Below are 24,765 nucleotides of genomic sequence, written 5' to 3' on the forward strand. Positions count from 1 at the left end.
CAGTCGCTGACGTGGCACCACACACGCTCACAACCCTGATGGGCTGAGAGGTCCCTTTCTCTAGCACCAGTGAAACAGAGAGGTAGGACGCGTGAGTGTGTGTGATGTTGTAAAAACATTTTGTAATCTTACTGATGTATTCAACAGGAAAATATATTTTTATTGTAGAAAATTACCAGTAAGACTGCCACCAGTTACCTGTTAGATATAAGTCCAGTCCGTTAACAGGATTATATCAGGCCAGAAACCAGCCCTGGTAGCATGAGAATTTAAAACCAAGAACATGGACGCATGGATTCGTGGATCAAGATAAAAGAGCAGCCCAAGCTTAAATTATATATTTAATCGCCTTAAGGACACACTAGACAATACACTATATACACTAGGGGTCTCAAACTCGGCTGGGTATATGGGCCGCACACAGAAAAACATTTAATTTCGGGGGCCACATTATTTGCATGACAAAATGATATTTTTAGTGATACCATTTTTTTCTCTATACACCTTTTGAACTGGTCCCTATCTTGTAGTAATGTGCCCCATGCTGGTCCCTATCTTGTAGTTATGCCCAATGCTGGTCCTCATCTTCTAGTAATGCCCCATGCTGGTCCCCATCTTCTAGTAATGCCCCATGCTGGTCCCCATCTTGTAGTAATGCCACATGCTGGTTCCTATCTTGTAGTAATGCCCCATGCTGGTCCCCATCTTATAGTAATGTGCCCCATGCTGGTCCCTATCTTGTAGTAATGTCCCATGCTGTTCCATATCTTGTAGTAATGCCCCAGGCTGGTCCCTATCTTGTAGATGTGGTCCCATCCTGGTCCCATTCTTGTCGTTATTTCCCCCATCCATATCCCCATATTGCAGACATATGCCCCATCCATATCCCCATATTGCAGACATCTGCCCTATCCAGGTCCCCCCATATATTAGACAAGTCCCCCTTCCAGGTCCCCCCATATACTGCAGACATGTCCCCATCCAGGTTCCCCCATATATTGCAGACAGGCCCCCCGGGATCCAGGTCTCCCCATATATTGCAGACATGTCCCCCATCCTGGCCCCCCATATATTGCAGACATGTGCCCCATCCAGGTCCCCCCCATATTGCAGACATGTCCCCCATCCAGGTCCCCCCCATATATTGCAGACATGTCCCCCATCCAGGCCCCCCCCCATTTTTACATAAACATAACAGAGAAGAAAAAAAAAGATTCTTCTCACCTGTCCTCCGTTCCCTCGGCGTCCTTTCTGCTAGTGTAGCCCACCGGCACATAGACCCCTTGATGATTGCAGCCCGGTCCCGCAGCCGCCGACATCCGCGCTGTAGTGCAGTGTATTGCCACACAGAGACTGGCTCTCTGCACAGTGATACTAGTGTCAACTGCTGGCCTAGCAGAGGCCAGCAGCTGACATCTGCGTCCCGGCGCAGTGGCACATGACGTCACTGCCATGCGCAGATATCAGCTGGTGGCCTCTGATATGCCGGCGGCTGACACTAGTATTGCTGTGCAGAGAGCTGGTCTCTGCGCGGCAATACACTGCACTACAGCCTGGATGTCGGCAGCTGCTGGAGCGAGCGTGATCGTTATGGGGTCTATGTGCTGGCGGGCCATATGAAGCAGCCGGAGGGGCCGCATGTTTGAGACCCCTGATATACACGATGGTTGTACATATATAATGGTAGGATATGCAAATACAGGAGAAGTACAAAGGATATATACAGATGAGTTATGTAAATGACAGGTTTGATGTTCGACTGTGTGTGCTGGGTACATGGGGGCATGTAATTCAATTTGGTCCCCCCTTTAGAAGTGAACATCAAGCATGACAAAGACAGAGTGATTGCATATGACCTTACACATGCAATTATCCTCTTGGTCAGGCACTCCTTTCTGCCCATAGGATGGTCCATATCCTTCCCCTGGGTGTTTGTAGCTAAAGCTCCCAAACATATGACGCATCATAACTTCCCAACAGAAGGTCATAGGGTGGCAGTCCTGGAGCCATTGGATCTGGCCAAACCACCGTTACGCTTGGAGACCAAGCATGGCTTTGCTACCTGGCTTTTAGCCATTCTGTGTAACTCCCCACCCTAGGGTGCTAGAACGGATTGAGAACCTGGAAGGCATTCGGACTGTTCCAGAGATCTGGAAAATGTACCCGATGTGAGGCTAGGATTTAAAATAACTCCATATTCTCCTTAAATCTCCTTATGAAATCCTACCTGAGTGGAGGAAGTTTGAATGAAGCAGTCACACAGCATGGGCTCCACAGGTGGTCATCCTGTATAAGCCTGGATACTAACTGGTGGGATTGGGTAACCCGCTGAGCCAGGTATCCTGGTGCAGCTACAAATGCTGAAGGAGGATTGCTAACTGCCATTAAATCCCCCCCATATCTTTCACACATAAAAACAAAAAGATGACTCCTTAACTAATTAAACCAAATACAATGTCTGCAGAATAGACCGGCCACATGAACTAGTAAATGTAGAATAAACCATTTTTAATTTTCATTCGCTAGTAAATGCATAAATATATCACACTCCTAATCTCATCTTGCTCTGCAATTTAGCCTACCTGGTCTTTGTGGTGCTTCTTAGATTCTGACCTTGTCCTAGTGTCTGACTTTGCTCCTGTTTGATAGCTCTCTGTTGTATTTTTACATTCCTGACTTTTCGATTTTAGTGACTATGGGCCCAATTCATCAAAACTTTTACACCAGAACACTGTTGTAAAATGATTTGAAAAGTCACAAACTTTTTGCTCAACTCCAAATTGCGCTCAAATTTTGCGACTTTTGGCGTTTTCATGATAACTTGTGAGGAGCTGAAGAGGAGTCGGGGAGGAACAGGGTAAGACTGTATCGGCACGCAGGATGTCAAAATAGTTGAAAGTATGATGTGGGGGGAGGGGGCCTGGTGCCAACGCTGGCAGTGGGCCCCACCAACTCAAGGTCTCCATAGCGGCCACGTGGTCTGCTGCCAATGGACATTAGCACACGACAAGCTGTAATACTAAAAAATATTTTATTAGTTTTAGAGGAGACATATTTAATTTGGCAAGCAGGTGGCAGCATCTGATTAGTATGCTGTCTTCTGCTCAATTAGAGGACAACTTAGCAGTGAATAGAAGAAGATTGTAGCCTTGGAAAGGTAAATATTAAGAATAGAATTCTTACCTTCCAACTTTGAAACATAACCATAACTTGGCCCAGTCCTTGATATGCACCCACAGAGACATATTGCCTGCAGTGAAGCACATAAGTGTGACCACAGTGTATGGTACTACTTTCTAGACACAACAGTGTCCACTGCACAGAGTGTGATGTTCTCAATACAGTAAGACTTCCGAGTATTTGTTACTAGATGGTGGCCCTATTCTAACGCATTGGGTATTCTAGAATATATATAGTAGTATATAGCACAGCCCACTTAGTATATAACACAGCCCACTTAGTATAAAACACAGCCCACGTAGTATATAACACAGCCACGTAGTATATTGCCCAGCCACGTAGTATATTGCACAGCCACGTAGCATATAGCACAGCCCATGTAGTATATAGCACAGAGACGTAGTATATAACACAGGCCACACAGTATATAACACAGCCCATGCAGTATATAACACAGCCTACGTAGTTTTTAACACAGCCCACGTAGTATATAGCAATGTGGGCACCATATCCCTGTTAAATAAAGAATTAAAATAAAAAATAGTTATATACTCACCTTCCGGCGGCCCCTGGATTCAGCCCAGGCGTTTAGCGATGCTCCTTGTGACGCTCTGGTCCCAAGAATGCATTGTGGCAAAAACACGTGATGATGTAGCGGTTACTAGATGGTGGCCCGATTCTAACGCATCGGGTATTCTAGAAAATATATAGTAGTATATAGCACAGCCCACACAGTATATAACACAGCCCACGTAGTATATAACACAGCCCACTTAGTATATAACACACCCACATAGTATATAACACAGCCCACGTAGTATATAACACAGCCCACATAGTACATAACACAGCCCACATAGTATATAAATCAGCCCACATAGTATATAACACAGACACGTAGTATATTGCCCAGCCACGTAGTATATTGCACAGCCACGTAGTATATAGCATAGCTCATGTAGTGTATAGCACAGATGTAGTATATAACACAGGCCACACAGTATATAACACAGCCCATGCAGTATATAACACAGCCCACGTAGTATCTAACACAGCCCACGTAGTATATAGCAATGTGGGCACCATATCCTTGTTAAATAAGGAATTAAAATAAAAAATAGTTATATACTCACCTTCCGGAGGCCCCCGGATTCAGCCCAGGCGTTTAGCGATGCTCCTTGTGACGCTCCGGTCCCAAGAATGCATTGCGGCAATAACACGTGATGATGTAGCGGTCTCGTGAGACCGCTACTTCATCTTCGGTCATTGCTGCAATGGATTCTTGGGACCGGAGCGTCGCGAGGAGTGGGAAAGGCGCCGGAAGGTGAGAATATAATGATTTTTTATTTTTTAAATTATTTTTAACATTAGATCTTTTTACTATAGATGCTGCATAGGCAGCATCAATAGTAAAAAGTTGGTCACACAGGGTTAACCAGTTGGTCACACAGGGTTAATAGCAGTGTTAACAGACTGCGTTGCACCGCATTATGCTGCGGTGTAACGCAGTCCGTTTAACAGTGTGCTAAAACGCTATAGGGGCACTGACTGGGGAGTAGGGAGGGGGCACTGACTGGAGGGTACTAGAGAAGGGCGAATTTGCGGCAGGACTGTGCCTGTCGCTGATTGGTCGCGCCCAGCCGGCCTCGACCAATCAGCGACGTGGGATTTCCGTGACAGACAAACAGACGGAAGTGACCCTTAGATGATTATATAGGTAGATTACTCAGAGATATAGTTTTCATTGCCTCAGCAGCATGATTTACGGCTTCCAGATACGCTGAATACATGTGGGAATTCCCTAACAAACAGGCATTCCTCACATGTATTCAGCGTATCTGGCAGCCGTAAATCATGCAACTGAGGTGATGAAAACTATATCTCCGAGCAATGACAAATACTCGGAGGTCACTCGAGCGTGCTCAGGAAAACCCGAGCAATGAGTATACTCTCTCATCACTCTATGGTACCCACCACATAGTACGATACCCCTCGCCCACGCAGTCTAAAGTCCCCACAATTTGACCTCCCCATACAATATGATGCCCCTCCTGCCTCCCACACAGACTAAGATGACTCACAGCACCCACACACAGTATGATGTCCCCACAGACCACTTAACACACATAGTATAATGCTCCCACAAACTCCATCACATCCACACATGGTATGATGCAATCACTTAACCTCTTATACAGTATGACAATAAACAGTGTACACACACATACACACAGAGGAGCGGACGCTTATAGCGTGGGGCTCTTGTGCAATAAATGTGTCTGGGCCCCCTCCCTGCCTGGTAAGTTGCTTATGATGAGGGCAATCTGGCTAAGGGACCCCTGGAACCTCATGCTCCAAGAAACAAGGCAGATCGCCCACATTATTATTGCCCTACAAGCAGGGGCGTACATAGCAATCACAGGGCCCCATATTTCTATTTGGGTTCCCACACCTCTAAAGAATATATTTATTTATATGTTTTCACTGTATCTGTAATATATATATATATACAGTTAGGGCCAGAAATATTTGGACAGTGACACAAGTTTTGTTATTTTAGCTGTTTACAAAAACATGTTCAGAAATAAAATTATATATGTAATATGGGCTGAAAGTGCACACTCCCAGCTGCAATATGATAGTTTCCACATCCAAATCGGAGAAAGGGTTTAGGAATCATAGCTCTGTAATGCATAGCGTCCTCTTTTTCAAGGGACCAAAAGTAATTGGACAATGGACTCTAAGGGCTGCAATTAACTCTGAAGGCGTCTCTCTCGTTAACCTGTAATCAATGAATAAATACATCCGAAAAGAGAGCAAAGAGAAAGCTATAGCCTTAAAATAGTAAACATCCTTTATTACAATCAATAATTACATAAGAAAAGAACAATATGGCAAAATTAGAGTTTAAAAAGATATATATGTGGATCCAAAGTGCAACAGATATAATCGATCCAGACTGAAAAATCAGGCAATATCAGGGGTCATAGCATATATGATGTGCAAAATGCAGCCTAAGGTATAGAAATATTTCTAATGATGCAGGATAAAGTGCTAGTGTGCCTTGTGCAATGAAATCTAGGCAGCAAATGCAAGCTAGGAAAATAGGAACTGAAAAAATACACCTATACGAAAGTGCTGTTAGTATACTATGCGGCCTAAGGCTCTTAGAAAGGTGCACAGGTCCTATTTAAGCAACCATCAAGAGTGACCCTGGAAAATAAATAAGGCACAGTGGCAGAAATGAATTACCTGTGAGCCGTGGAGTGATTCCCCGACGCGCGTTTCGCGTGTAGCTTTTACGAGGGGTAAGGTACAAATGCAGCGTGTATGTGGCTTTTATCATGTGCGGACAAGGGGCAGCGGCTGGGGCGGCGCTCACGCCGGGTGGAATCCGCCGACGTCATCGGGCCTCGGCGTCACGTGGCAGCGGCACTCCTCCCCACTCGACGCGTCAGAGCTGGGAGGCTGTACCGCCCCACTGCAGACGCGTTGCCCCGGCAACGCCAGAACCGGAAGCCAGGCGCGAGCGCACACCGCTGCAGGAGCGGCTTCTGAGTGGAAGATGTGCGCAGCGATGTATTAAAGTGGGAGAACTGTCTAACAATGATGAAGGATGCTGCAAGTGATTCATCTGGCCATTCTAATAGAGGGGTGTACATAGTAATGTAACAAAGTAAGAAGGCAAGGGGTTCTATGGGTAAGAAATTAGACAGCATGAAAAACGTTATCTAAGAGGAACAACCTCATCATGGAATTCCACATAGTATAAATCCAAAAAGTGGCCTACATTTAAGACTACAGAGCTATGATAAGAATTATATATAATAATTGTAGATATGTAGTGAAGAAGGTAAGGCTGTAAGGAGAAAGTCCCTGCCAGCATAAAAATGGGAAGTGACAAAATATAGGAGAAGTGAGAGGGGAATGGTGGCAGATATGCCCTATGTATATCCCATATATATGAAAAGCACATAAGTTGAGGGATTCCTCCTGTTATAAAAAACTGACTTTCAATCCCTCGGTCAAATTTAAAGGAGAACTGCAGGACATCTTGGACGTAGCATTCGATCAGGGCCTTATAACCATAGATTTAAAAAATCACTTAATACCACTCTATCCCAAAATGGCGTGTATATATTTTATACCCAAAATCCATAAGAACGCCCACAATCCCCCAGGACGTCCTATTGTTTCGGGCAACGGCAGTTTAACGGAAATTGTAGGTAAATATTTAGATCACCATCTTAAACCCCTGGTCGCGGATCTGCCCTCATACGTCAAGGACACCAGTGACGTCCTTAGGAAAATAGAAGGCATCCCTTTAGACCCTGACATGTGGTTGGTAACAATGGATGTTGAATCCTTATATACCTCCATCCAGCACAAACATGGCATAAGGGCTACACAAACTTTTCTCGAGATGTCTGAACACCAACCCGATTTCATCAATTTTCTTGTTACCCTCCTCAGGTTTGCCCTTGAACACAATTTTTTTATCTTTAAACAAAGTATCTATCAACAACAGCAGGGGACCGCGATGGGTGCGGCATTCGCATCATCCTACGCAAATCTTTTTATGGGCATGTGGGAAAGGGACATATTTTTCTCTAAACCTGTGGCACACATTGAGCGGGTCCTGTTCTGGGCCCGTTACATAGATGATATCCTCATGGTGTGGCAGGGCCCAGAGCAGGACCTCCTTGAATTTATTGGCATACTCAATGACAACGAATATAACATCAGACTAACATATAAATATAGTCAAACTAACATCGACTTCCTGGACATTCAGATACTAGGCACCCCAGGTGGATGCATAGAGACCAGCATATACCGCAAAGATACGGCGGTAAACTCCCTCCTGCATGCCACATCTTCCCACCCCCGGCCTCTTATTTCTAGTATACCTATGGGACAATTTCTCAGGGTGAGGCGCATATGTTCGGATCGCAGGCATTTCAATGAGCAGGCGACTGCCTTAACTACTCGGTTTCAAGACAGGGGATATTCGAATAGGAGCATAAAGAGGGGCCTAAAAAGAGCAGAGAGGGCGAACCGCGTAGATTTATTAAAACCCCGTGATAAACCTGTATTTGATACACAAATTCGCTTTATCACTACTTATAATCACAGTTGGAGGGATATGAAAGGAGCTTTAATGAAATATTGGCCTCTATTAAAGATTGACCACACTCTCTCGCAACATCTTGCAGATTGGCCCTCTATCACCTACAGGAAATCCCCAAATCTTAAAGATCAATTAGTTTGGAGCTACTACTCTGGTCCTACTCCAGACAAAGCTTTTTCATCAAAGGGACCTAAATGGGGTTTCTACCCCTGCGGCAATTGCATAGCCTGCCCTAATATGTTACGCTCTACTGCCTTTAAATCTGCAGACGGTAAAACGATGTTCTCTATCACGCAGCACATCACCTGTGATACCTTTGGGGTGGTTTACTACCTATTCTGTCCCTGCCAAAAAATATACGTCGGCCTTACATCTAGACCCCTGAAAACAAGAATTAGGGAGCACTATCGGGATATTGTAAATGCCCGTGGCGTTGAGGACCTTACTCTCCTCAAACCAGTACCTAAACACTTTAAAGTGGCGCACGGCTGTGACGCTTCCCTTTTGAAGGCAATGGGCATAGACAAGATTCATATAGATGCTAGAGGAGGTAACTGGAGGAAATCCCTTGCCCAACTAGAAGCTCGTTGGATCCACAGGATAGGTTCGGTCCAACCCTCCGGGTTAAACGAAATTCTCAGCTTCGCCCCATTTCTCTAAACTTTTTACTTTTATGTTTTTAGCTGTATTATCATGATTTTAATATTTGCATTCTCTCTCGAACAGATTCACATTTCGATACTTAAACCTTAATTATGCTATCTCTGATATTGCTGATTAAAGCGGACATACTGGGCAGCTGCTGTCGGCACCTAAGGACCATATCGTATGAGCATCAAGGATCATATGGAGTCTATATGGAATAACTTACTCTTATTGGAGACGACGTATCGCCATCATGGAATTTTGTAATCTCTATGCCATTTAGTGATTGTTTTTTCTTTTTCTTTTTATGCTTTTTTATGCTTTTTATGTTTTTCATGTAGTCCTCCACTTAACACTTTATCTGCTTATACTGGACCTCACTCACTTATATTTACGGCCCCTTGTTTTATATACAATGTGCTTTTCATATATATGGGATATACATAGGGCATATCTGCCACCATTCCCCTCTCACTTCTCCTATATTTTGTCACTTCCCATTTTTATGCTGGCAGGGACTTTCTCCTTACAGCCTTACCTTCTTCACTACATATCTACAATTATTATATATAATTCTTATCATAGCTCTGTAGTCTTAAATGTAGGCCACTTTTTGGATTTATACTATGTGGAATTCCATGATGAGGTTGTTCCTCTTAGATAACGTTTTTCATGCTGTCTAATTTCTTACCCATAGAACCCCTTGCCTTCTTACTTTGTTACATTACTATGTACACCCCTCTATTAGAATGGCCAGATGAATCACTTGCAGCATCCTTCATCATTGTTAGACAGTTCTCCCACTTTAATACATCGCTGCGCACATCTTCCACTCAGAAGCCGCTCCTGCAGCGGTGTGCGCTCGCGCCTGGCTTCCGGTTCTGGCGTTGCCGGGGCAACGCGTCTGCAGTGGGGCGGTACAGCCTCCCAGCTCTGACGCGTCGAGTGGGGAGGAGTGCCGCTGCCACGTGACGCCGAGGCCCGATGACGTCGGCGGATTCCACCCGGCGTGAGCGCCGCCCCAGCCGCTGCCCCTTGTCCGCACATGATAAAAGCCACATACACGCTGCATTTGTACCTTACCCCTCGTAAAAGCTACACGCGAAACGCGCGTCGGGGAATCGCTCCACGGCTCACAGGTAATTCATTTCTGCCACTGTGCCTTATTTATTTTCCAGGGTCACTCTTGATGGTTGCTTAAATAGGACCTGTGCACCTTTCTAAGAGCCTTAGGCCGCATAGTATACTAACAGCACTTTCGTATAGGTGTATTTTTTCAGTTCCTATTTTCCTAGCTTGCATTTGCTGCCTAGATTTCATTGCACAAGGCACACTAGCACTTTATCCTGCATCATTAGAAATATTTCTATACCTTAGGCTGCATTTTGCACATCATATATGCTATGACCCCTGATATTGCCTGATTTTTGAGTCTGGATCGATTATATCTGTTGCACTTTGGATCCACATATATATCTTTTTAAACTCTAATTTTGCCATATTGTTCTTTTCTTATGTAATTATTGATTGTAATAAAGGATGTTTACTATTTTAAGGCTATAGCTTTCTCTTTGCTCTCTTTTCGGATGTATTTATCTATTGCAAAAGCTGCCTCCCCTAGGCATATATTTTTTCTGAGGTTACTGTAATCAATGAAGTAGTTAAAAGGTCAGGGGTGGATTCCAGGTGTGTGGTTTTGCATTTGGAAGCTGTTGCTGTGAGCAGACAACATGCGGTCAAAGGAACTCTCAATTGAGGTGAAGCAGAACATCCTGAGGCTGAAAAAAAAGAAAAAATCCATCAGAGAGATAGCAGACATGCTTGGAGTAGCAAAATCAACAGTTGGGTACATTCTGAGAAAAAAGGAATTGACTGGTGAGCTTGGGAACTCAAAAAGGCCTGGGCGTCCACGGATGACAACAGTGGTGGATGATCGCTGCATACTTAATTTGGTGAAGAAGAACCCGTTCACAACATCAACTGAAGTCCAGAACACTCTCAGTGAAGTAGGGGTATCTGTCTCTAAGTCAACAGTAAAGAGAAAACTCCATGACAGTAAATACAAAGGGTTCACATCTAGATGCAAACCATTCATCAATACCAAAAATAGACAGGCCAGAGTTAAATTTGCAGAAAAACACCTCAAGAAGCCAGCTCAGTTCTGGAAAAGTATTCTATGGACAGATGAGACAAAGATCAACCTGTACCAGAATGATGGGAAGAAAAAAGTTTAGAGAAGAAAGGGAACGGCACATGATCCAAGGCACACCACATCCTCTGTAAAACAAGGTGGAGGCAACGTGATGGCATGGGCATGCATGGCTTTCAATGGCACTGGGTCACTTGTGTTTATTGATGACATAAGAGCAGACAAGAGTAGCCGGATGAATTCTGAAGTGTACCGGGATATACTTTCAGCCCAGATTCAGCCAAATGCTGCAAAGTTGATTGGACGGCGCTTCATAGTACAGATGGACAATGACCCCAAGCATACAGCCAAAGCTACCCAGGAGTTCATGAGTGCCAAAAAGTGGAACATTCTGCAATGGCCAAGTCAATCTCCAGATCTAAACCCAATTGAGCATGCATTTCACTTGCTCAAAGCCAGACTCAAGACGGAAAGACCCACAAACAAGCAAGACCTGAAGGCTGCGGCTGTAAAGGCCTGGCAAAGCATTAAGAAGGAGGAAACCCAGCGTTTGGTGATGTCCATTGGTTCCAGACTTAAGGCAGTGATTGCCTCCAAAGGATTTGCAACAAAATATTGAAAATAAAAATATTTTGTTTGGGTTATGTTTATTTGTCCAATTACTTTTGACCTCCTAAAATGTGGAGTGTTTGTAAAGAAATGTGTACAATTCCTACATTTTTTTATCAGATATTTTTGTTCAACCCTTCAAATTAAACGTTACAATCTGCACTTGAATTCTGTTGTAGAGGTTTCATTTCAAATCCAATGTGGTGGCATGCAGAGCCCAACTCGCGAAAATTGTGTCACTGTCCAAATATTTCTGGCCCTAACTGTATATATATATATATATATATATACTGTATATATATCCGTTAGCATTTGGTTCTGCTGGTTCCGGCGCAGTCATACTTGCAACCAAGTGACTAGTGTCTGCTGCAGACGTGGCTGACGCTCTACTTGGCACATGACAGCAAGTGTGCAAAGCGCCTCCTCGTGGTTACATGATAACTGCTGGAACCAGCAGAGGCCAACCATGTATTTAATATATTACATTATATGTCTGGTGTCTATATCATCTGGTATCTGCTCTATTCATTGTCTATGGGACTGATGGAAATGGCCGAGCGCAGCGCTCAGAAGGTATAATGAATAGAGCAGAGGTCGAGCATGTTGGGATTGTATTAGGCAGGTGATGAGCAGTACCTGGCTTTCTCCACACATACTGCTTAGAATTATCACCAAAAAGGTCTATCTTCATCTCATCAGACCAGAGAATCTTATTTCTCGTAGTCTGGGAGTCCTTCATTTGTTTTGTAGCAAACTCAAACTCTTGTTACTGAAGCTTGTCAATCTTAATGTACCTTATAATAATAGTTAGGCATTGGAAATTGGGGGTCATTTGGCTAAAGCATCACTGGGAACGGACCTGGCGGAAGCATCGCTAAAGGCCTGGGCTGGATCCGGGGGCCGCCGAAAGGTGAGTATATAACTATTTTTTATTTTAATTCTTTTTATAACAGGGATATGGTGCCCACACTGCTATATACTACATGGCTGTGTTATACACTACGTAGGCTGTGTTATGTACTGCGTGGGGTCTGCTATACACTACGTGGGCTGTGCTATTTACTATGTGGGCTGTGTTATATACTATGTGTGCTGTGTTATATACTGCGTGGGCTGTGCTGTATACTACGTGGGCTGTGTTATATACTACGTGGGTTGTGCTATATACTACGTGGGCTGTGTTATATACTATGTGGGCTGTGTTATATACTACGTGGGCTGTTATATACTACGTGGGCTGTGTTATATACTATATGGGCTGAGCTATATAGTACGTGGCTGTGCAATATACTACGTGGCTGTGCAATATACTACATGGCTGTGCAATATACTACGTGGCTGTGGTATACACTACGTGACTGTTATATACTATGTGGCTGTGCTATATACTATGTGGCTGTGCTATATACTACATGGCTGTGCTATATGCTATGTGAGCTGCGCAATAAACTACGTGGCTGTGTTATATACTACGTGGCTGTGCTATATGCTACATGGGCTGTGTTATATACTATGTGGGCATATGCTATGTGGCTGTGCTATATGCTACGTGGGTTGTGTTATATACTACGTGGGCTGTGTTATATGCTATGTGGCTGTGCTCTATGCTACGTGGGCTGTGTTATATACTACGTGGGCTTTGTTATAAGCTACGTGGCTGTGCTATATTTCTCTGCTGTATCTGTGCATCATGAATCGTGGTATATGTTAAAGGGTGGGGGGCCCACTGAGACTCTTTCACCCAGGGCCCTCAAAAACCTTGAGCCAACCCTTGCTTTACTGATTGGTCGCGCCCGGCCGGGTGCGGGCAATCAGCTACAGGCGAAGTCCGGCTGCGAATTGGCACGGGATTTGAACCACGCTTCGCTGATTGGTCGTGCCCAGACGAATCCTGTGTATTCATTGCAATATTCTTAAATCTTTATAAATAAACTACATACATATTCTAGAATGCCCGATGCGTTAGAATCGGGCCACCGTCTACTATGTGTATATATATATATATATATATATATATATACAGTTAGGGCCAGAAATATTTGGACAGTGACACAAGTTTTGTTATTTTGGCTGTTTACAAAAACATGTTCAGAAATACAATTATATATATAATATGGGCTGAAAGTGCACACTCCCAGCTGCAATATGATAGTTTCCACATCCAAATCGGAGAAAGGATTTAGGAATCATAGCTCTGTAATGCATAGCGTCCTCTTTTTCAAGGGACCAAAAGTAATTGGACAATGGACTCTAAGGGCTGCAATTAACTCTGAAGGCGTCTCCCTCGTTAACCTGTAATCAATGAAGTAGTTAAAAGGTCAGGGGTGGATTCCAGGTGTGTGGTTTTGCATTTGGAAGCTGTTGCTGTGAGCAGACAACATGCGGTCAAAGGAACTCTCAATTGAGGTGAAGCAGAACATCCTGAGGCTGAAAAAAAAGAAAAAATCCATCAGAGAGATAGCAGACATGCTTGGAGTAGCAAAATCAACAGTTGGGTACATTCTGAAAAAAAAGGAATTGACTGGTGAGCTTGGGAACTCAAAAAGGCCTGGGCGTCCACGGATGACAACAGTGGTGGATGATCGCCGCATACTTAATTTGGTGAAGAAGAACCCGTTCACAACATCAACTGAAGTCCAGAACACTCTCAGTGAAGTAGGTGTATCTGTCTCTAAGTCAACAGTAAAGAGAAGACTCCATGACAGTAAATACAAAGGGTTCACATCTAGATGCAAACCATTCATCAATACCAAAAATAGACAGGCCAGAGTTAAATTTGCAGAAAAACACCTCAAGAAGCCAGCTCAGTTCTGGAAAAGTATTCTATGGACAGATGAGACAAAGATCAACCTGTACCAGAATGATGGGAAGAAAAAAGTTTGGAGAAGAAAGGGAACGGCACATGATCCAAGGCACACCACATCCTCTGTAAAACATGGTGGAGGCAACGTGATGGCATGGGCATGCATGGCTTTCAATGGCACTGGGTCACTTGTGTTTATTGATGACATAAGAGCAGACAAGAGTAGCCGGATGAATTCTGAAGTGTACCGGGATATACTTTCAGCCCAGATTCAGCCAAATGCTGCAAAGTTGATTGGACGGCGCTTCATAGTACAGATGGACAATGACCCCAAGCATACAGCCAAAGCTACCCAGGAGTTCATGAGTGCCAAAAAGTGGAACATTCTGCAATGGCCAAGTCAATCTCCAGATCTAAACCCAATTGAGCATGCATTTCACTTGCTCAAATCCAGACTTAAGATGGAAAGACCCACAAACAAGCAAGACCTGAAGGCTGCGGCTGTAAAGGCCTGGCAAAGCATTAAGAAGGAGGAAACCCAGCGTTTGGTGATGTCCATGGGTTCCAGACTTAAGGCAGTGATTGCCTCCAAAGGATTTGCAACAAAATATTGAAAATAAAAATATTTTGTTTGGGTTATGTTTATTTGTCCAATTACTTTTGACCTCCTAAAATGTGGAGTGTTTGTAAAGAAATGTGTACAATTCCTACATTTTCTATCAGATATTTTTGTTCAACCCTTCAAATTAAACGTTACAATCTGCACTTGAATTCTGTTGTAGAGGTTTCATTTCAAATCCAATGTGGTGGCATGCAGAGCCCAACTCGCGAAAATTGTGTCACTGTCCAAATATTTCTGGCCCTAACTGTATATATATTGTTCTTTATTTTATTTTAACTTAAATACATTTACAATTTAATCTTTACTGGTTTTTTTTTACTTTATACTTAGACCCTCTATGACACTTTCACTTTTTTACTCTGATCAATGGTATTTCGCATTGCAGTACATCAGTACTAAAATGCATTATACCTGTCAGTGCTGTACTGACAGATTCCTCTTAGACCATGCTCTGAGCATGGTCTAATACAGGGGTGTCAAACTGCATTCCTCGAGGGCCTCAAACCATGCGTGTTTTCAAGATTTCCTTACCATTGCACAAGGTGCTGGAATCATTCTCTGTAGGTGATTAAATTATCACCTGTGCAACACAAGGAAATCCTGAAAACATGACCTGTCTGCAGCCCTCGATTAATGCAGTTTAACACCCCTGGTCTAACAGGCTTGCCGTAGATGGCTGACTCAGAGGACATCATGATCACCTCGGGTTGCCATGGCAAAGATTGGGTCCTTGCGATGATGTTGTGGGGTGCCGATCAGAAGATAGAGGGAGCCCCCACCCTCTCCTTGCCTTTTAATTGTTTTGATCGACATCAATCACAGCATTTAGAGGCTAAATGGCCCAGGGCAGTTCAGGTATTGCTCCTGGCAGTGACAGCCGGGTCTCGGCTTTAACTTAAGCTGAGTTCGCGACAGCAATCGCTCGGGCACAGCTCTTGTGTGGAGCACATCATGCAAAATGTTGTTACTGTACTAAGATCTCTTATTCATCTAAAGGCTTGTTTACACTTGGCCGGTTTCATTACTGTTTCCATAATAATTGACTATTGTGAACGCAGGAAAAGCTTAACAATAAAACTATTGTTTATCACTGATCTTTGTTAATTGTGAAGCTGTAACATTGATGGCCAAGTTCAGATGTGCGAAGTAGGGTTGAGCGACTTTTACTTTTTCAGGGTCGAGTCAGGTTTCGCGACACCCGACTATCTCAAAAGTCGAGTCGAGTGAAATCGGCCGATTATTGCCAAAAGTCGGGGATCGCTCGAAACACGAAACCCAATGCAAGTCAATGGGGAAGCATAGTCGGCAGTGAGTGGAGGCCAGGAAAACACCTACAGTGCCCATTTTAATGGCAAAAACATCCATTCTTGTTACTGAAGCTTGTCAATCTTAATGTACCTTATAATAATAGTTAGGCATTGGAAATTGGGGGTCATTTGGCTAAAGTTGTGGGAGGTAGGGCTGGTTCAAGTATTTAGTGGGCCCAGGAAACGTGGACCACATCACCGCAGTGGAGCAGGGAGAGGTAAGTATTTCAACTTTGCAAGTGCTGTGATCCAGAGCAAGCGGGGGGGCCCACTCGTTGGCATTGGCACTGGCACAGGGCCCCTCAAAGTACGGCGGTGTGTTTCCACGGCGGGGGCGCCTCCCACCGGCAGCGACACTTTTGTGTACTATGAGGGGCCCTGTGCCAGTGACGTCGCCAACGAGTATCCCCCCCACCTGATGAAGGAACCTGCACTTTCATCTGCACCTTCCTCTTTGTCCCCGTGTAAGGTGGTATAGTATGCGGGAAGGGGAACCTGACATTCAGCAGGGTCAGATTCTGGCTGTGTAGCGTGCAAGGGGAATGTAGCGGTCTGGGTCAATGTACCAGCAGACTCATCTAGCATTGGCTGGGCAATGGGCAGGATGAGGAGGAAACACAGATATAGGCCCAAATAATAAAGTGGGCTAAATGCATTTCAAAATTGGTAATAGGACTAACCAGGCGGCATTGCTTTGTTCAGTGGAGGACAACTGTAATGAGAGGCTGACACAGTGAGTAGGCCCAAATCAGTAAGTAGGCTAAATGCAGTTCAAAATTGGTAACAGTAGTAAACAGGCGGCACTGCTTTGTTCAGTGGAGAACAGCAAGGAGCGGCAGACACCGTTAGTAGGGCAAACAAAACTATTAGGCCAAATGCAGTGTAATTTAAAAACTACTTAATGAAAGCCTGAAGATAGAAGCTAAGGCAAGTAAACCTGGAGAACACCTTGGAGAGGCAGACACCGTTAGTAGGCCCCAACCAAACTAGTAGGCCACATGCTTTATATTATTAAAACTACGCAATGAAAGCCTGAAGATAGAAGCTCAGTAAAGGAAACCAGGAGAACACCTAGGAGCGGCAGACACCGTTTGTAGAACCCAACCAAACTTGTAGCCCCAATGCAGTTTTCAAATTCTGAAAACCTGACAATTGCAGCTCTGCTTTTTTAAGGAGGACAGCTGTATTGAGTGGCGCAGACAGACACTGGTAGTAGGCCTTACACCACAAAGTTGGCTCAGTGCAGTTTAAAAAAGGTTACAGGGGTACACGGGCAGCATTGGTGTGGTCAGCGGAGGACAATTGAAAGGAGGGACCGCAGACAGACTTACTAGGCCTAAAATAAAAAAGTAGGCTCGATGCAGGTTTAAATAGGTTCAAGAGGTACACAGGCAGCATTGGTGTGGTCAGCGGAGGACAATTGGAAGGAGGGACCGCAGACAGACTTACTAGGTCTAAAATACAAAAGTAGGCTCGATGCAGGTTTAAATAGGTTCCAGGGGTACACAGGCAGCATTGGTGTTGTCGGCGGAGGAGTATTGGAAGGAGGGACCGCAGACAGACACAATAGGCCTAAAATAAAAAAAGTAGGCTCGATGCAGGTTTAAATAGGTTCCAGGGGTACACAGGCAGCATTGGTGTGGTCAGCGGAAAACAATTGGAAGGAGAGACCGCAGACAGACTTACTAGGCCTAAAATAAAAAGTAGGCTCGATGCAGGTTTAAATAGGTTCCAGGGGTACACAGGCAGCATTGGTGTGGTCAGCGGAGGACAATTGGAAGGAGGGACCGCAGACAGACTTACTAGGCCTAAAATAAAAAAGTGGGCTCGATGCAGGTTTAAATAGGTTCCAGGGGTACACAGGCAGCATTGGTGTGGTCAGCGGAGGACAATTGGAAGGAGGGACCGCAGACAGACTAAATAAACCTAAAATAAAAAAATAGGCTCTATGCAGTTTGAAATAGGTTCCAGGGGTACACAGGCAGCATTGGTGTTGTCAGCGGAGGAGTATTGGAAGGAGGGACCGCAGACAGACTCAATAGGCCTAAAATAAAAAAGTAGGCTCGATGCAGGTTTAAATAGGTTACAGATGTACACAGGCAGCATTGGTGTGGTCAGCGGAGGACGATTGCAAGGAGGGACCGCAGACAAAATTACTAGGCCTAAAATAAAAAAGTAGGCTCTATGCAGTTTTAAATAGGTTCCAGGGGTACACAGGCAGCATTGGTGTTGTGTTGTGAATTCAGCTTTTGGGCTCCCTCCGGTGGTTGTAGAGGGTAATGCAGTTGTGCCTGGACTGCAGGAGTGGACAGGTGTATCTACTAATTGCAAAACTGACTGGGGTATATAGCTTTGCAGGATCCTTTAGTCAGTGCCAGTTGTCCATTGTTTTTGAAGGATTCACTTCCCTGCTGGTCCCTCCAGTTTGCTTTTCTACAAAGATAAGTCCTGACTTTGTTTTTGCTGTCCACCTGCTGTGGACCTTATAGTTCTGTGCATTTTCATGTTTTTGTCTTGTCCAGCTTAGTCTGTGAAGGATTTTTTGCAGTCTAGCTTTTTCTCTGGAGATGCAGATATACCCCCCATGTCTTTAGTCAGATGTGGTGATTCGTATTCTCTGTGGTGGATATTTTCTAGTGTTTTTATACTGACCGCATAGTACTCTGTTCTATTCTTTCTTTTTAGCTAGTATGGCCTCCTATGCTAAAATCTGATTTCATATCTGCGTATGTTATTTCCCTCTCCTCTCACAGTCAATATTTGTGGGGGGCTATCTATCCTTTGGGGATTTTCTCTGAGGCAAGATAGGTTTCCTGTTTCTGTCTTTAGGGGTAGTTAGATCTTAGGCTGTGCCGAGGGGTCTAGGGAGTGTTAGGTACCCCCCACGGCTACTTCTAGTTGCGCTGCTAGGTTCAGGGTTTGCGGTCAGTACAGGGACCACCTTCTCCAGAGTCCGTGTCATGCTGTTCCTAGGCCACCAGATCATAACAGTGTTGTCAGCGGAGGAGTATTGGAAGGAGGGACCGCAGACAGACTAAATAGGCCTAAAATAAAAAAGTAGGCTCGATGCAGGTTTAAATAGGTTACAGGGGTACACAGGCAGCATTGGTGTGGTCAGCGGAGGACAATTTGAAGGAGGGACCGCAGACAGACTTACTAGGCCTAAAATAAAAAAGTATACAAAAAAGAACCTAGCACTCAACTTGATGCTTATGTGCAAGTTTTATTGTAGTACCCAATAAACGTTTCGGTCCATCATACGGACCTTCATCAGTAACGTACTATACTGGAGTAAGGGCAAAGAGACGAAAAAGTCTCTGGGCACAAGTGCAAGCGGCGTCTTACAAGAGAGCTTAGCTGGAGAATAGGCTGTAGCGAGTGGGTATAGCTGTGCCACTGATAGACGCGGAGTCCACCGCTGGTCTCAGACTGGTACAGCCTATTCTCCAGCTCAGCTCTCTTGTAAGACGCTGCTTGCACTTGTGCCCAGAGACTTTTTCGTCTCTTTGCCCTTACTCCAGTATAGTACGTTACTGATGAAGGTTCGTATGATGGACCAAAACGTTTATTGGGTACTACAATAAAACTTGCACATAAGCATCAAGTTGAGTGCTAGGTTCTTTTTTGTATATTGCATTAAGGTGTGGGAACCTACCTTAGCACCATTCTTACAGTAGTGCACATGTCCTTTTCCACTAAAATAAAAAAGTAGGCTCGATGCAGGTTTAAATAGGTTCCAGGGGTACAGAGGCAGCATTGGTGTAGTCAGCAGAGGACAATTGGAAGGAGTGTCTGAGCAGTTAGTACTCCAAAATAATAAATAGATGTTAATGTCTCGCAAGAAAAAAATAAAAAAATAAACAGGTGGCATACCTAGGTACAGGGGTGGGCTCCTCTGCTGACTTGCAGACATTGGTATTTGGTGCAAAGGACAGGGCCCCTGAATATTTTTACTAGCATCATACATGTCAACAAATTGGTATTGGCAGTGCCATTGAAGGATTTCACTGCATAGACTAAACAGTGGTGGAGCAGTGAGAGATAATTTTGCAAGTGGTAGAGCACTGTTTGAGCTGGGGGGGACACTCTCTCGTGGGCGGCGGTACTGGCCCAGGGCCCTTCATGTTACAACGGTGTGTCTGACGTTGGGTGCGCACCACCACCGCCAGAGACACTTCATTGTACTATGAGGGACCCTGTGCCAGTGCCATCGCTCAAAAGTGGGCACACCCACCTCTTCAGACAAATGGCACTCTCACGTTTGCTTGCATCAAACGGTGACTGACCACGGCCCCGTGGGGGGAGTCGGCCCATTTAGGGAGGTGTAAAAATGTATGCTGGACATACAGCAGCTGCAAATGAAATTGGAACAGTCAATAACACCAGTCCAAAAGCAAGACCTTTTTACAGGAAAGCTAGGTGTCAGCCGGGAAAGGTGGGGCAAAATAATTAGAAATACATGATTGGTTCATTTTAATGAAGGTTAGATCATCAACATTTTGGGTAGCCAGACGAGTCCTTTTTTCTGTCAGTATTGAACCAGCAGCACTGAATACTCTTTCTGATAGCACACTAGCTGCTGGGCAAGCAAGCTCCTGCAATGCATATTCTGCCAATTCAGGCCAGGTGTCTATTTTGGATGCCCAGTAATCAAATGGGAATGACGGGTGAGGGAGAACATCGATAAAGGAGGAAAAATAGTTAGTAACCATACTGGACAAATGTTGTCTCCTCTCCTGTCACTTTGAATTGATGCTGCAGTACCTGTCATGTCTGCGGTCATTGCGAAATCACTCCACAACCTGGTCAGAAAACCCCTCTGTCCAATGCCACTTATGATTTGTGCACCTCTAACACCTCTGCCATGTTGCCCCCTGCAGCTCGTGTGAGAACCATCACCGCCACTGTGTGCTGGGAATGCCTGAATCAAACGGTCTACAAGAGTTGCTTGTTTGGTTGCCAATATTTGTTCAAGGTTCTCATGTGGCATGATATTTTGCAATTTCCCTTTATAGTGTGGATCCAGGAGGCAGGCCAACCAGTAATCGTCATCGGTCATCATTTTTATAATGCGGGGATCCCTTTTTAGGATACGCAAGGCATAATCCGCCATGTGGGCCAATGTTCCAGTTGTCAATTCACTGCTTGTGCTGGGTTGAGGAGCACTTTCTGGCAAATCAACATCACTTGTCTCCCTCAAAAACCCTGAACCTGGCCTTTCAACGCCACCAGTTTCTATTGCCCCCTGAGAAGCTTCCTCATCCAAAAAGTATTCATCCCCATCATCCTCCTCGTCCTCCTCCTCTTCGCCTGCCACCTCGTCCAGTAGACTTCTGTTGTGAATTCTGTGGCAGAGCTCCCTCCTGTGGTCACAAGTGGTACTTCGGCTGATTCTCTCTGTGAGCTTCTGTTGGTGGAGGGAAGTGGTACTGCGGCTTCTGAGTTTCCTCCCTCAGGTGATCTGGTGAGGTAGTTAGGTGCTTCTCTACTTAACTCCACCTAATGCTTTGATCCTGGCTTCCTGTCAATGTTCCAGTGTTGGACTTGCTTTTCCCTGGATCATTCCTGTGGCCTGCTGCTCTGCATAGCTAAGTTCTTCTTTGCTATTTGTTTGCTATTTTTTCTGTCCAGCTTGTCTAATTTTTTTGCTGGAAGCTCTGGGACGCAAAGGGTGTACCTCCGTGCCGTTAGTTCGGTACGGAGGGTCTTTTTGCCCCCTTTGCGTGGTTTTCTTTAGGGTTTTGTGTAGACCGCAAAGTTACCTTTTCTGTCCTCGCTCTGTTAAGAAAGTCGGGCCTCACTTTGCTGAATCTATTTCATCTCTACATTTGTCTTTTCATCTTAACTCACAGTCATTATATGTGGGGGGCTGCCTTTTCCTTTGGGGTATTTCTCTGAGGCAAGGTAGGCTTATTTTCTATCTTCAGGCTAGTTAGTTTCTCAGGCTGTGCCGAGTTGCATAGGCAGAGTTAGGCGCAATCCACGGCTGCCTCTAGTGTTGTTTGGAGAGGATTAGGGATTGCGGTCTGCAGAGTTCCCACGTCTCAGAGCTCGTTCTATGATTTCGGGTTATTGTCAGATCACTGTATGTGCTCTGACCGCTATGTCCATTGTGGTACTGAATTGCCTTTCATAACAGTACAGGAAGCCAAAAGTACTAATGATTCTCAATAGAGGGAAAAAAGAAGTTCTGAGACCATTTTTTTTTCTTCTTTGCACTGTGTTTTGCCTTTTTTTTCCCCTAGACATTTGGGTGGTTCAGTACACAGGTGTAGCGATGGACATTAGAAGTCTGTCTTCATCTGTGGATCAGCTCTCGGCAAGAGTACAAAAGATTCAAGACACTATTGATCAGAAATCTATGTTAGAACCAAGAATTCCTATTCCTGATTTGTTTTTTGGAGATAGAACTAAGTTTCTGAGTTTCAAAAATAATTGTAAATTATTTCTGGCCTTGAAACCTCGCTCCTCTGGTGATCCAGTTCAACAGGTTTTGATTGTTATTTCTTTTTTGCGCGGAGACCCTCAGGACTGGGCATTTTCTCTTGCGCCAGGAGATCCTGCATTGAGTAATATCGATGCGTTTTTCCTGGCGCTCGGATTGCTGTACGATGAACCTAATTCAGTGGATCAGGCAGAGAAAAATTTTCTGGCTCTTTGTCAGGGTCAGGATGAGATAGAGGTATATTGTCAGAAATTTAGAAAGTGGTCCGTGCTCACTCAATGGAATGAATCTGCGCTGGCAGCTATGTTCAGAAAGGGTCTCTCTGAAGCCCTTAAGGATGTCATGGTGGGATTTCCTATGCCTGCTGGTTTGAATGAGTCTATGTCTTTGGCCATTCAGATCGGTCGACGCTTGCGTGAGCGTAAATCTGTGCACCATTTGGCGGTATTACCTGAGCTTAAACCTGAGCCTATGCAGTGCGATAGGACTTTGACCAGAGTTGAACGGCAAGAACACAGACGTCTGAATGGGCTGGGTTTCTACTGTGGTGATTCCACTCATGCTATCTCTGATTGTCCTAAGCGCACTAAGCGGTTCGCTAGGTCTGCCACCATTGGTACGGTACAGTCAAAATTTCTTCTGTCTGTTACCTTCATCTGCTCTTTGTCATCGTATTCTGTCATGGCATTTGTGGATTCAGGCGCTGCCCTGAATTTGATGGACTTGGAGTATGCTAAGCGTTGTGGGTTTCTCTTAGAGCCCTTGCAGTGTCCTATTCCATTGAGAGAAATTGATGCCACGCCTTTGGCCAAGAATAAGCCTCAATACTGGACCCAGCTGACCATGTGCATGGCTCCTGCACATCAGGAGGTTATTCGCTTTCTGGTGTTGCATAATCTGCATGATGTGGTCGTGTTGGGGTTGCCATGGCTACAAGCCCATAATCCAGTATTAGATTGGAAATCCATGTCGGTGTCCAGCTGGGGTTGTCAGGGGGTACATGGTGATGTTCCATTTCTGTCAATTTCGTCATCCACCCTTTCTGAGGTTCCAGAGTTCTTGTCTGATTACCGGGATGTATTTGATGAGCCCAAGTCCTATGCCCTACCTCCGCATAGGGATTGTGATTGTGCTATCAATTTGATTCCTGGTAGTAATTTCCCAAAAGGTTGACTGTTTAATTTATCCGTGCCTGAGCACGCCGCTATGCACAGTTATGTGAAGGAATCCCTGGAGAAGGGGCATATTCGCCCGTCATCGTCACCATTAGGAGCAGGGTTCTTTTTTGTAGCCAAGAAGGATGGTTCGCTGAGACCTTGTATAGATTACCGCCTTCTAAATAAGATCACGGTTAAATTTCAGTACCCCTTGCCATTATTATCTGATTTGTTTGCTCGGATTAAGGGGGCTAGTTGGTTCACCAAGATAGATCTTCGTGGTGCGTATAATCTAGTGCGAATCAGGCGAGGAGATGAATGGAAAACTGCATTTAATACGCCCGAGGGTCATTTTGAGTATCTAGTGATGCCATTCGGACTTGCCAATGCTCCATCAGTGTTTCAGTCCTTTATGCATGACATCTTCCGAGAGTACCTGGATAAATTCCTGATTGTGTACTTGGATGACATTTTGATCTTCTCGGATGATTGGGAGTCTCATGTGAAGCAGGTCAGAACAGTTTTTCAGGTCCTGCGTGCTAATTCTTTGTTTGTGAAGGGATCAAAGTGTCTCTTTGGTGTGCAGAAGGTTTCATTTTTGGGGTTCATCTTTTCCCCTTCTACTATCGAGATGGATCCTGTTAAGGTCCAAGCCATCCATGATTGGACTCAGCCGACATCTCTGAAAAGTCTGCAAAAGTTCCTGGGCTTTGCTAA

The sequence above is a fragment of the Ranitomeya imitator genome, chromosome 2 (genome assembly GCF_032444005.1).
Source record: "Ranitomeya imitator isolate aRanImi1 chromosome 2, aRanImi1.pri, whole genome shotgun sequence".
Taxonomy (NCBI): Eukaryota; Metazoa; Chordata; class Amphibia; order Anura; family Dendrobatidae; genus Ranitomeya; species Ranitomeya imitator.